Below are 12615 nucleotides of genomic sequence, written 5' to 3'. Positions count from 1 at the left end.
TGAGGAATAGTATCCAAACTGAATGGCGTTGCTTGGGCTGGTAAATAAAAGTTATTGTTTGGAAGATGTTCTTAAAATGAAAACTATAGATTTGCATAGCATTAAAGTACGTAATTTCATCTATGTTGCCAAACGCTGCATGTGGCGGTTTTCTGTATCTATTAAATTATATCAAACATGGAATACTATGTATATGTAAATGATAAAAATGCTACGAACAAAATGTAATGAAAAACTAAACTGAAAAAAGGACGATGGCCTCATTTGAAGACCTTGAATTCAACACGAGAAGAAAAGTAGAGAAAGTAGGAAACGACAAACCAACAGAATCGACACAAAGCAAAATACGAAGACGAACAGGAAAAACACAATCGCGCGCACACAAACACCTGTAACGAAAAATATTTTTTGCACGCAAATAAATCATGACAGGTAGATTTTTTACATCACACAAACACATCAGAGACAGATGCATACATATGAATATACCCAGAGCACGAATACACACATACACATACCCAGTGGTGTAGTGCTAAATAAAAAAAAACAGGGCGGTGTTTAATTTTTATGACGCCCCCCCCCCCCTCTTTTTTCATCACTTAACAAATATGTATCCTAATATTGGTAGTTCAAATGTTTATAAAAAAAATCAAATGCTAATTAACAAATGAGGGGTATAAAAGCAAAAGTGCCTATGTACTATTATGTCCTATGTGTGGACATACGCACCTTTGCTTTTATACCCCTCAAATATTCTTGTTGAAATTATGATGTTTTTTATATCTTCTAAAAACCTGATAATAATAAGTAACATAATAACTAAAAGAAAACAAAAAAATAGAAAAGATATTGGAAAAGAAGAATTACGAAGTTTAAGAAAGACTTCTTGCTTATTTTTAAAAATATTATGGTTTTCAGAATTTACTACATTGTTGGGATGATTATTCCAAACTTTAAACGCTCTGTTTGAAAAGTAGGAATCAATTTGATAAATTTGTTCGATTTTTCTTTTTGGAGTCTGAGAGTGTGACCTCTAATATCAGTGTTTTCATTGAACGCAATGAGTTTGGACATAAGACAATTATGATGATTATTTATTATTTTAAAGACTTCGATTAAGTCGCCTCTTATTCTTCTCGAGTGTTATTAATATTAGCCAAAATATTTTTTAATTTTACTCATAAAACAATTTGCATACCAATCGAAGTGCCAGGGCGGCAACCTGGCTCAAAAAGAAGTTCCAGGGCGGCGACCTGCCCCGACTACACCACTGCACATACCCCACCCTGCAGAAAAAGCTTCCAAAACTGACAAAAAACCAACAAGATCAGTGCGCGGACAAAGATGAGCCGATTGCAAATGTGTGTATATACGTATAGGCGAGTTCAACGTGCTGTACACCCCCTTCCCTCCCCCCCCCCCTTTCATAGGTAATTATAGATTGGGGATAATAGACATCGAGCAATACATGACACTGGACACACACAATAGTGGATCTGAGATGGGTGGGTGGGTGGTTTGTTATGATTGCGCTTCCGACATACATATGTAGGACCTGTCAGAGTGTGACGTCACGCGTATACAGCAATGGTGGTGAAACTATAAGCAGGTGATTCACTCTAGATTTTCGGAAGGCGGCACTCAATAAAAAGCGATGATTCAGGCCCAAAGACTCGTTGGAAACAAGTGAGGTCTTAGTATGATGCTCGTGGCATAAATATAAAGAAAAAAAATCACATGAGTACCTACATATGTACTACATACATGAAAAGATCAAATCCCCCCTCCCCCTCTTAAAACGGTAAATACGTGTGCTTATTAGTTTTCCGTTGCACGCAAACCCTCCTAATCTGCAGTTGTTGCAATGTTGTTGCTTATTGGTTTATGATTTTTATTCACGTACACCATTATATTTTACTAAAAAAAAATTACCGCATTCAATATTTTATACCGTGTATTATTATTAGCCTATTTAAATTAATTATTGTCCAAATCAACCACTCGTGAAGAAGACAATCAAATGGCAAAGTAAAATAAAGGATATGGTGATTATTCCGCAAAAGCGATCTCGCACATGTCACTAAAATCTCGATCGAGGAAACATTCCTGAAAATTCCATCCACGCGAACTATCATATTAACGACAACTCGATATTCCGTATTCGCGATCTTAATGTGCGAAATAGTCCATTTACCAAAAGAAAAGACACTTCGTTCAATTGATAAATTTTCATTCGTGGACATTTGACTGAATGGACACTTGGCCGAATGAAATTTATGAACTGACATATGGCCGAATGAACTGATTAAATTTATTTCTCATATGAAAAAGGGATAAATAAAATTAAAATAAAATATCGTTTCGGATTAATTTAAATCTTTTTTTCATATAAAAAATAAATTTAAAGAATTAATAATTTAATTCAGCCAAAAGTCCGTTAGCACAGTATCCGGTCAGCGAAATGTACTTCAACCCTTTCATTGTTTTCCTACCTTTAAATATGACGAACTACAAATTGTTTCATCTTCTGTTTTAAAAATGTAAACACACATAATGAGAAAAACTCTTTTCTACAGACCAAAATAATTCGATAGATCAAATCAAAACTTACTAAAAGATTTTCAATCATCAATAATATATGAAGACATTTGGATTTTATCCATATCTGTTTCCTAGCGCCTTTGTCTTGGGATCTTTGGGCTTCAAACTCCATGGCAAAGCGAAGACATCTTGGGAAGCATTTCATAAAATTATTAAGGGGAGAGATTCACACTCCTCCTATCTTGGAGAAGCTAAAATTTTTAGCCCCGGAAAATCATAGGGTTTTACGAAAACAAGACATCTTGTTGCCCATTAGGGCCAAAACAAACATGCTCATGAACTCGCCCCTCCCGAGAGCTGTTCGACTACTTAACTTCTCTTCAATGCCAGTTATGTTGAGTTGGTCGAACACTTTATTGCTTACTATAATTTATTTGTTTTTTATTATACATACATATTTCTTACATGCTTTATATATCTTTGTTATTCTTGTATTATATATTTGTTTAATAACCACACAGACGCATTGGGGCTACCAATGTCAAGCCGCTGTTGTATTGATTGTTAAAATAAATAAAAAATATATATAGAACGATTATTTCATCACACTGGTAGTTCGATCGCGCAGTTTTTTCAAACGGTGCTCACAGTGCACGAATGCGTGCACCTGGTTAATAGTGGTTGAATAAACACTTGCATAGAACGTATAGAGTGTAAGCAATTTCGAGAGGTCGATGCGTTTACGAAGACCGACCCCCACTTCTCGGAAAGATGCGCAAAGGCAGCATTCAGTGTGCGATCCTGGCGTGCGCAACTTTGCGCGGAGTGGGGGTGAGCCTTCCTTCGTAAATGAAACAACCCCGTTTCACTCACCACGTACGACTGTCTCCATTCGCAAACATACACACAAAATGACCGCTGGGTAACATGCAATCGCGAGACCGAGCTGGCCACAAACACTTTGCGACGGAGAAACACAACACTGACCAAAGAGAAAGAGAGATAGAGGGGAGGGGAGTCCAGAGGCGGCGCGTGCACCGACCGCGGGTCATCCCAAATTGATGCACATTATTTTTGGGTGCGAATGCACCTATTTCGCGCGAGCAAACCTGGCCGACAGCCAACCCCCCTCGCGCACAAAGGGAGAGCATTATCCCGTCCAAAAAATCAGGATGCGATTCACGTCATCGCCGTGTCGTGGAATGATGTTTGGCGCTTTTCGCATGTTTCATTTTCTTTTTTTAATTTTTTTTAGGAGAGTTGGCCGTCGACACTTCCGGGTAGCGTGTGTCACTCCATTTAGGCGACACGGTGAATTTTCCGACGAACAAAGCCAATAAAGAGATCACAATATGCATATGTCTCTCTCTCTCGATCTCGTTCCGTTTCCAAGTAACCCTTTCCTTTTACATATAGTGTTTCTTGAATAATAATTGAATGGACGGCTTACTGATGATTCTTACTATTGTTGAAATCCATCCATTTGTTCGTTACGTCTTTTCTGTTGAAAGCCTGCCACGCTGAAAATTTCGCCAACATTTCCCACTAGAATTATTTAGAAATCCAATAGAAAGCAGGCATAGGTTGAGTGTACATATGTTTAAGTTGGTATTTCGACCTTAAGCTGCGACCAAAAGGCATTTCGTTTCGGCGCATCTAGTCTTATTAATCCTTTGAGTGCTGACGTCTTTTCTATTGAAAGCCCGCCACGCTGAAAATTTCGCCAGCATTTCCCACTAGAATTATTTAGAAATCCAATAGAAAGCCGGTGTAAAAATTGTAGCTAATCCAAACAAACCCCAGATTACTACCGCCGAGGATGTCGAGTTTTGTAAAGGTGTGTTTAGAATCTAATATTTAGTCACCGGACCCAGAAGGTGCCGCGTATTGTTCAAAGGTTGTAAATGCATTGTTAAAGGTTTGCCGAACCTTTTTTACAAAGGATTTACAACAATGGAACAATGTATAGCACTGTGACTATCCTACCTCTAAATTTAGTAATATATCTTGCAACAATATAAAATAAACAAAATAAGTCTATTATTGAATGTATTTTTTTTTCCAAAACTAGTTGCATCTTCTTCTTTGTTGTTAAAATGTAATGCTCACAATCTAAATGCCAAGCCACAATCTAAAATAATCGGCAGTTGGGGATTTCCATCGGGAAATTCTGCCTTGGTTATAAATTCAGAAACCGGTGTCAACCAGTCTTTATAAACATTGACAATCGTGAACCATTTTTTGTGCTGAAAAAAATCCTGGCCGCCGATCTCTGCTCACAATCAGACTTCGGCTAATGCTAGTTGCTTCTGACAGAAAAAAAGGGGCACTATTATTAATTTCTTTAGAAAAACCAGGCTTTTTTTGCTCTCTAATGAACGGTCTATTGTTATTTTCAAAACCATTTCCGACTAGCCGGCCTTTGCTCATAACTAGACTTAGGCTACGGTTTGGTGCAATTGCAAATAAAAATAGTCCGATACATTAGTGTTCAAAGCAAGAGAGCAAAAAAGCATGGTTTTTCTAAGAAATCGACAATAATCAACCATTTTTTGTGCGAAAAGCATCCATCTAACGCCGATCTCTACTCATAACTAAAGAGCGGACCCAGAGCGCGCCGTTCATTGTTCACATGTAAACGCATTGTTAATGCATGTAAATGCATTGTTAATGCATTTACATGTGAACATTGTTGTAAATGCATTGTTAAAGGCTTGCCGAATCTTTTTTATAAAGCATTTACAATAATTGAACAATAGACGGCGCGCTCTGGGTCCGCGCTTTACTCATAACACCTTTTCTCATGCTCCGTAAATAATTTTTTGTGAAAAATATATAATTTTCTCGAAATATATAGCTTGCCAACAACTAAACTATAAAAATGTATACATATGTATGAAGTACTAAATCAAAATCTAAATATTCGAAAAAAATAAGGGAATTCGATTCTTAAAGGTCACAACAAAACGAGCCAAAACCAAACGCAACTTTTGAAAAAGCGTGACGTCATCGATGAACGTGCCAGTGACGTCTCACTCCAACTGATAAATATATAAAAATATACCGGTCACGAAAATCATTTGATCATTTTTCATGCACCTAATTTTCTATACATATTCGCAATAACCGGTTCTATATAGTGAGCGCAATTTCCATATTCGGTTTTATCCGATCAAATTCAAAACTGCTATGTACATACAATCACACCCCGTCAATTCTGCAATCAGTCCACTCGAACGTTTGCGTTTCTTTCCAAACATTCCAAATCGGCGATAAATTTTCCGCACACATTAAACACAATACGCGGAAATGCAACGCCGGAAAAAAAAGATGATATCACACAATAAAAATCATACGAGTTACGAATCGGAGACCCATTACATAATCACATTCATGTTCATCATTTCGCACGCGGATTAAATTCAACTTGGATAACCGAGCGTACATGTACATGTGTACATATGCGAGTAGACCGCATACTCCAGCGGACGCAGACGAAGGTCCAGCCGCGAACTATCGACCGCCTTCTCATTGACAATTGTACAAACAAACGCTATAATAATGATGTAACACAAGACGAGAGCCGCTCCATATCATATCGTGCATATGTAATTTATCAAAACACAACTAAAAAAAAACAAGCGTGTTTTGATCGCTCGTGTATAGTACACACAGTGTGGTACACTTCGTATAAATAGTCGAGGTCGTCGGCGAAGAGTGTGTTTTGATCAGCTGACTTTGTTTCGTTGACACTTGAGCTTGTTTTTAATCGACGTGCGAATGTTTGGCGCAACCCTTAAACGCCTTTCAAGGCCAATGCGGAACGCGCAGGGCCGTGCGAGGCGGACGAGCGGCACCAGGGCGGCGCAAATGAGGGGCGGCAATTTTCTTATTGAGTGGTCGTAAAAATATTTATCATTCGTGTTGGTTCCTTTTAGCAGGTAAAATGATTCATTCGAACGCACTTTATGTATATTATATTTACCTACGTTGATTACAATGCGCACTAAGTATATTATTATCATTGTGGAAACATTTGTTTTCACAATGATAATAATATACATACATACTGACTTTCACATGGTCAAACTCGAGTCATACTGCTCAATCAATGCCTCGTTTTTGTATAATATATATTTTTAAATACGAAATTAAAAAGGATTTTTATTAAAAACAAAAAAAAATAATACAAATCTATTCCTAAGTTAAGTTATTTAAAGGCTTGAACAGGCGCAAACACACTGAATCGTGCGGCATAGATGTGCTCGTGGTTTCCAGCTAGGAAGGGCGTTTCTTCATATTATATATGTAATTATATACGTAAGTTTAATAAATTTTATGTTTAATTATATTATATTATTTTAGGTTTACTAATTAATAGTTTTGTTAATTTTGTTAACTATGTTTTATAATATAGTTGTTAAAGTTTGAAATTGTCAATTGTGAAATAATTCATTAGCAATTTGCTATTAAATAAATAAATAAATATCATTGTTAATTCGGTATGATTTTATTATTTCGACAAGTTTCTCCTATACAAATCACCGTTATACAAGCATAAAATATCACCGAAAACACTCCATTGGGTGAGTTTTACCAAGGATCGCGACGGCATAGATTAGGCGTGTTAGCGATTTTTTTGCATATGCAAACTATCTAAAAAAAAAACATGTTCCACGTACGATTCTGCTTGTGTGCACCTAAAAGGACGAAAGAATCTCTCAGTTGGGGGGAGGGAAGGGTGGCTTCATGTAGAGGGTTTTATTAGTTGACTTCATTGACCTTTAAAGTGGGCTTATATACCTAAAAGGCCGTAAGGAATAAACCGATAAATCAATGAAAAATCTTATGAATCAGTAATGGCCACGAGAGCCATTTTTGGCGAAGTTTATATTTTGGGCGTGAACCTTTTTTTTCACTATTCTTTCAAAAGAACAATACCAAATTCATGACTGGTATTCGTCCTTTATTAGTCGAAAAAAAGGTTCACGGCTCCCGTGGCTACCACTGGTATACAGAAACGTTTTGAGCACGTGGTGCACAAAGAACACGCAGACGGTACGATAATCTTTCCGATTTATCGACCGTAAAAACAGCTTATATGATTTGTTATCGTAGCTAGCGATTTTATTGCGACTAATCGCCAAATAAATCGCCCAACTTTGATCGAGCAATGCAATTGATTTGACAGTGCTATTTTCCAGGAAATACGGTTCATTACTATTGTCCCTACAAAGCTAGAGAACAAAAAAAAGGTTAACAATAGAAATTGACTATCCTTATTTATAAAGTAACTAGTGGTTTTACCCGGCTTGGCTCGGTATTTGTAATACAAACATGGCAAAACAATCTAATAGTAAATATTTGTTTGTTTTTTAATTAAATTTATTTGAATCGAAAAAATAATAATATTCAATGATATCGTTATCGTCGTCATAGGAACTTTGATTTGTTTTCGATGTTCCCAACAAACCCTACATACCTAGTTACAAAGTCTCTTTCGAAATGATATATCAGATACTGTTTCTCATCGACACGATGAGCATACCATGTTATAAATTATAACAATCAGACGCGTATGGAACATGGTATGCTCATCGAAACTACGCTAAACACGTGGATGAGAACTGAGATACCAGAACGAGTGAAAAGATAATAATAAAATGGCAACGGCCGGAACATGCGGTAAGAAGATTAGACAAAAGAGACGGGGTAAACGAAGGTTTTTGAAATTAAATACCTACAACCGACTACCTACCATCACCAAGAGTCTACGAGCGATAAATCGTACCAATTAATTGTACCGAGTATGTTGCAACTGTTTTTTTTTTATAAATTATAACAATCGGAAGCGTATGGAACATGGTATGCTCGTCGAAACACTATGCTAAACACGTGGATGAGAACTGAGATACCAGAACGAGTGAAAATGGCAACGACCGGAACATGCGGTAAAAAGATTAGACAAAAGAGACGGGGTGAACGAAGGTTTCTGAAATTAAATACCTTGCACCGACTACCTACCATCACCAAGAGTCTACGAGCGATAAATCGTCCAACTAATTGTACCGAGTATGTTGCAACTGTTTTTTTTTTTATAAATTATAACAATCGGAAGCGTATGGAACATGGTATGCTCGTCGAAACACTATGCTAAACACGTGGATGAGAACTGAGATACTAGAACGAGTGAAAATGACAACGACCAGAACATGCGGTAAAAAGATTAGACAAAAGAGACGGGGTGAACGAAGGTTTCTGAAATTAAATACCTTGTACCGACTACCTACCATCACCAAGAGTCTACGAGCGATAAATCGTCCAACTAACTGTACCCAGAATGTTGCAACCGTTTGTTTTTTTTTTTTATAAACATATACACATATATATTGAAACCTATTTTGTCAATACAGCTGTTTTAAAACCAAAACAAAAGAACAGATATTTTAGGGCAGCCATTTTGTAACCGAAGTCCTAAACGCAACACTGCAAAGTGTGCGAGCGAACGCACACAGGTGGAAAAATAAAATAAATAAACAACTAAAAAGGATAACACAATAGTAATCAGTGATAAAAAGGAGTCGAATTGTAATCAGATATTTTCGCAGACCAAATCGAAAATTGAAAACGGACCGTTGGAGGTGTGTGTGTGTGTGTGTGCGGAACGGGCCGTAACAGCGCACAACACCTCCATGTCCTGGTCAAAGTTTTTTCGATTTGGCACGACGGGTGAGTGTGTGTGTATGGGTGTGTGGGTGTGTGGGTGTGAGCGTGCGGTAGAACGGAGACAAAGAACTAACCGTGGGGGGCGCAGGAGCGGCGGGGGGCGAAGGCGACCAGGCGGGGCTATAAGCGGGTGTCCGCCGGGGGGCGCAGATCGGGGGCGTGCGGCCGGCGGGGGCGAGGGTGAGGGCGGGAGCGGGGGCGCAGCCGCAGCCGCTTGAGTCTGGCGCGCGGCGCCGCCATCATCCGAACACCGACACACGAAACGACCGCCACCGACCACTCGCAGCGGCACACTGAGCCGTCAGCTGTTCTCGCTCTGACACTACACCCCCTCCCCTACCCTACCCCCGCCTCACCTCCGCCACATCGCATCTCTCCGTCCCTCTCTAGCGCTACGTCAAACTCCCGATTGATCGCCCTTTCGATGCTTTTCACCCCTAATTATCACCTTTCATCCCTTCGATAGACCATTTACAAACATACTCCATCAATATTCGCACTATGCGAGCCATTTTCAGACGTTTCGTTTCGATATGTGATCGAGAGCTGTCAAAACAGAAACATGGACGCTCTTGTTTGTGTTGCGCGATACGGCAGGGGTCGCGCACACTTTTATTGCTCGTCACAGAAGAAGCTCTTTCTTCTATCTTTTGTTCGCGTTTCGACTGCGTTGAATATATATGTATGTTCGCCGATTGGATCGTTCGTTCTATCGCACTTGTTGTTAAGTGTTGCTTATAATGAAAAGTGAATATTCGAAGATTACTCAAATTCCGAATGACGATTGGGGTATTATTATCATTTTGAATAGATGTCTGTGTCTGTATGTGCACATGCACGTTGAAACTCGCTCGAATCTCCTGTACGATTCTGCAAAATGGGGTCGATCACCTCGTCTCTCGAAACAAGTTCTACGCGTCCAAAATGTAAATAAAGATGCACAAAACGCTGGAAAGCAGTACAAACCTCGCATGAAACGCCGAATATATATAGGTATATATACTGGTTAGCACTTCTATTGACAAAGAACTTAAAATAATAAAAAAATATTTTCCGTATAATATGAGAACTATAAGTGGTGGACATTTTTCATCACGTTTGTGTATATACTTGAACATCATTTTTTGGAATATTAATTGAAAACAAAAAAAATAATAACATAAAATGTCAAAAACCCAACATTCAGGGAAATTTCATCATACTTTCGCCAACGAATGACACTTCTTAGATATTTAAACCTACAATTTTTAGTCTGTTCCAGTTTATAAACTTATATATAAAAACGGACGGGGTGTATGTATGTTTGTGACGGACCGTGGAGACACAGCCAAGCAGAGTCACAGAAACATATCAAAGTAAAGTGGTCGGGGAGACGCAGGGAAGTGGGGGTGTGGAGCATTTGACATGTGCGACGTCAGGCCAAGTAACGGGTAACACATACACACATCCACGAAGACACACACATTCATTCATCATATCGAACGGGTTGGATCGGTGAGCGTATAATGCGCTCACTCAACATTTTACGATTAAACGCGAATGGAGTATGGATGCGTCCATATAGAATGTATCAAAGAATACTGTCCATACTTACAGAATACCTGATGCTGCCGGTTCTTGCTGGATAAGTATGAACAGACCTTAATACCTGCGCGCGCCTATAAATTACTTATTAAATTACGCGCCTTACATCATATTTATATATAACATATAACTTTTAATTCGTGTATCAATTCCTCTCCGAAACCACGTCCGACTAGAATACTTTTAAACGTATTTAATTGTTACAATTTATCTTTGTATGTAAGTATTTTTGGATGGAAACTTCGTAAACAAAACAAAGTTTCTATGACGACAATTCAATTGGTTGAATATTATATTTTTTTCGATTCAAATAAATTTAATAAAAAAACAAAAGAATATTTACTATTAGATCCGCCATGTTTAAGCTGTTTACATTAAAAACACTGAGCGAAGCCGGGTAAAACAACTAGTATATTATAAATCGAGAACAAAAAACAGACCTGTGACAAATCCACATCCATATAATTCTCTAACGACGTAGATATCATATTCCTTAGCTCAGCTTTTGATATAGATGAAATCAACGGGCACAACACTAGTATAAAATAAAACTATCGCCAGATTTTCATCGCTACATTTAAAATTTCACGGCAAATACACGATTCCTATTGGTCAGCTAAAATGTACCAAATATCAAGAATCACATATTTAGATAATCACAACCAAGCTAACATGTAGTCTTCGCCGACTGAAACTTTTCTCCAACTTGGTTTTTTCCATGACTTTCAAAGGAAAATTCGAATGCAGCATAATATTAGCCACGCGTGTATCAACCACTGAAACGAAACAGCACACAAACGCCAATCGGAAAGAACGTCGCAACATAAATGACTCCAAACTCATGAACTTCAACACTAAAGCTGTCAAACGGCACGCAACGAAACCGATGGTTGGCAACTCGCGCTACAGCTGTTCGCAGTCACCTGTGCAGTGTTGGCAGACGGCGCTGCTATCGCCCAGCTGTTGACAATAACAAATAACAAATGGCGCTCACTTCCAGCACCAAATGTCTCTACATGACTTTTTTCACTCTTTCAGATCGATTTGCATACTCACTTTCGACTTCTGGCAGATAATCGGCCAAATCTATACATAACGAGGCTGCACTGAGCATTTTCGCAGAGAAACTATGGAGTTCAACACAGTAAACAAGTTCGAATCGATACAATCGTATGGGATGCGCGCAAACAGTTGCGTCTAGCTCGCTATCATGAGTCACGACCTGCAACACTGACTAAAAACAAACAATTAATGTATTATATAATACACTTATTGCAGTTCTGCAATGACACGATGATCTGGACAAAAGGACTTAATAACATTGAGGAAAAATTAATGCGCTGTAATCAGATTTTTTATGATGAAAGTAGAACCGAGAAATGGTAATTGGATTATTAGTCACAAGGCAATTTTGCCATGAAAATCGCGAATATGGAATATTTGGCGCTCGAGTTCTTGTTAGCATGATACTTAGGGCGAAATCACACAGCGCGGTATGTGGGACGTTTTTTTTAGATAGTTAACATACAGAACAAATATGGTGTACGTGTTATCATGTGGTATATACATTTCAAAACGAAACACAAGATGTTTCGTTGAAATTTTATACTAGTGTTTATCCTTGCTTGACAGTGATATACATATACCAAAATTCGGTAAAATTGCTTGACAGTGATCGATAACGGTGTATCGACAAATTCTTCAAATATGTTTAAAACTATCTAAAAAAAAACGTCGCACATACCACATCCCTAGAGACACGTA

General features: G+C 38.2%; 2 protein-coding genes across 2 annotated transcripts in view; both read right to left on the bottom strand.

The window, feature by feature from the left end:
• The window catches only part of atos (atos homolog atossa), a 59599-nt gene extending 50035 nt beyond the window's left edge, over window positions 1-9564 (bottom strand). Inside the window, exon 1 of the mRNA XM_077436438.1 lies at window positions 9342-9564. The gene's annotated coding sequence lies outside the window, so the exon portion shown is untranslated. The remainder of the gene's footprint in view (window positions 1-9341) is intronic.
• LOC143915612 (uncharacterized) overlaps window positions 1-12615 on the bottom strand; it is an 854026-nt gene that overhangs the window by 628702 nt on the left and 212709 nt on the right. The window lies entirely within an intron of this gene.

This window comes from Arctopsyche grandis, chromosome 8, assembly GCF_051622035.1.
Source record: "Arctopsyche grandis isolate Sample6627 chromosome 8, ASM5162203v2, whole genome shotgun sequence".
Taxonomy (NCBI): Eukaryota; Metazoa; Arthropoda; class Insecta; order Trichoptera; family Hydropsychidae; genus Arctopsyche; species Arctopsyche grandis.
This window is presented reverse-complemented; position numbering and strand designations above follow the sequence as displayed.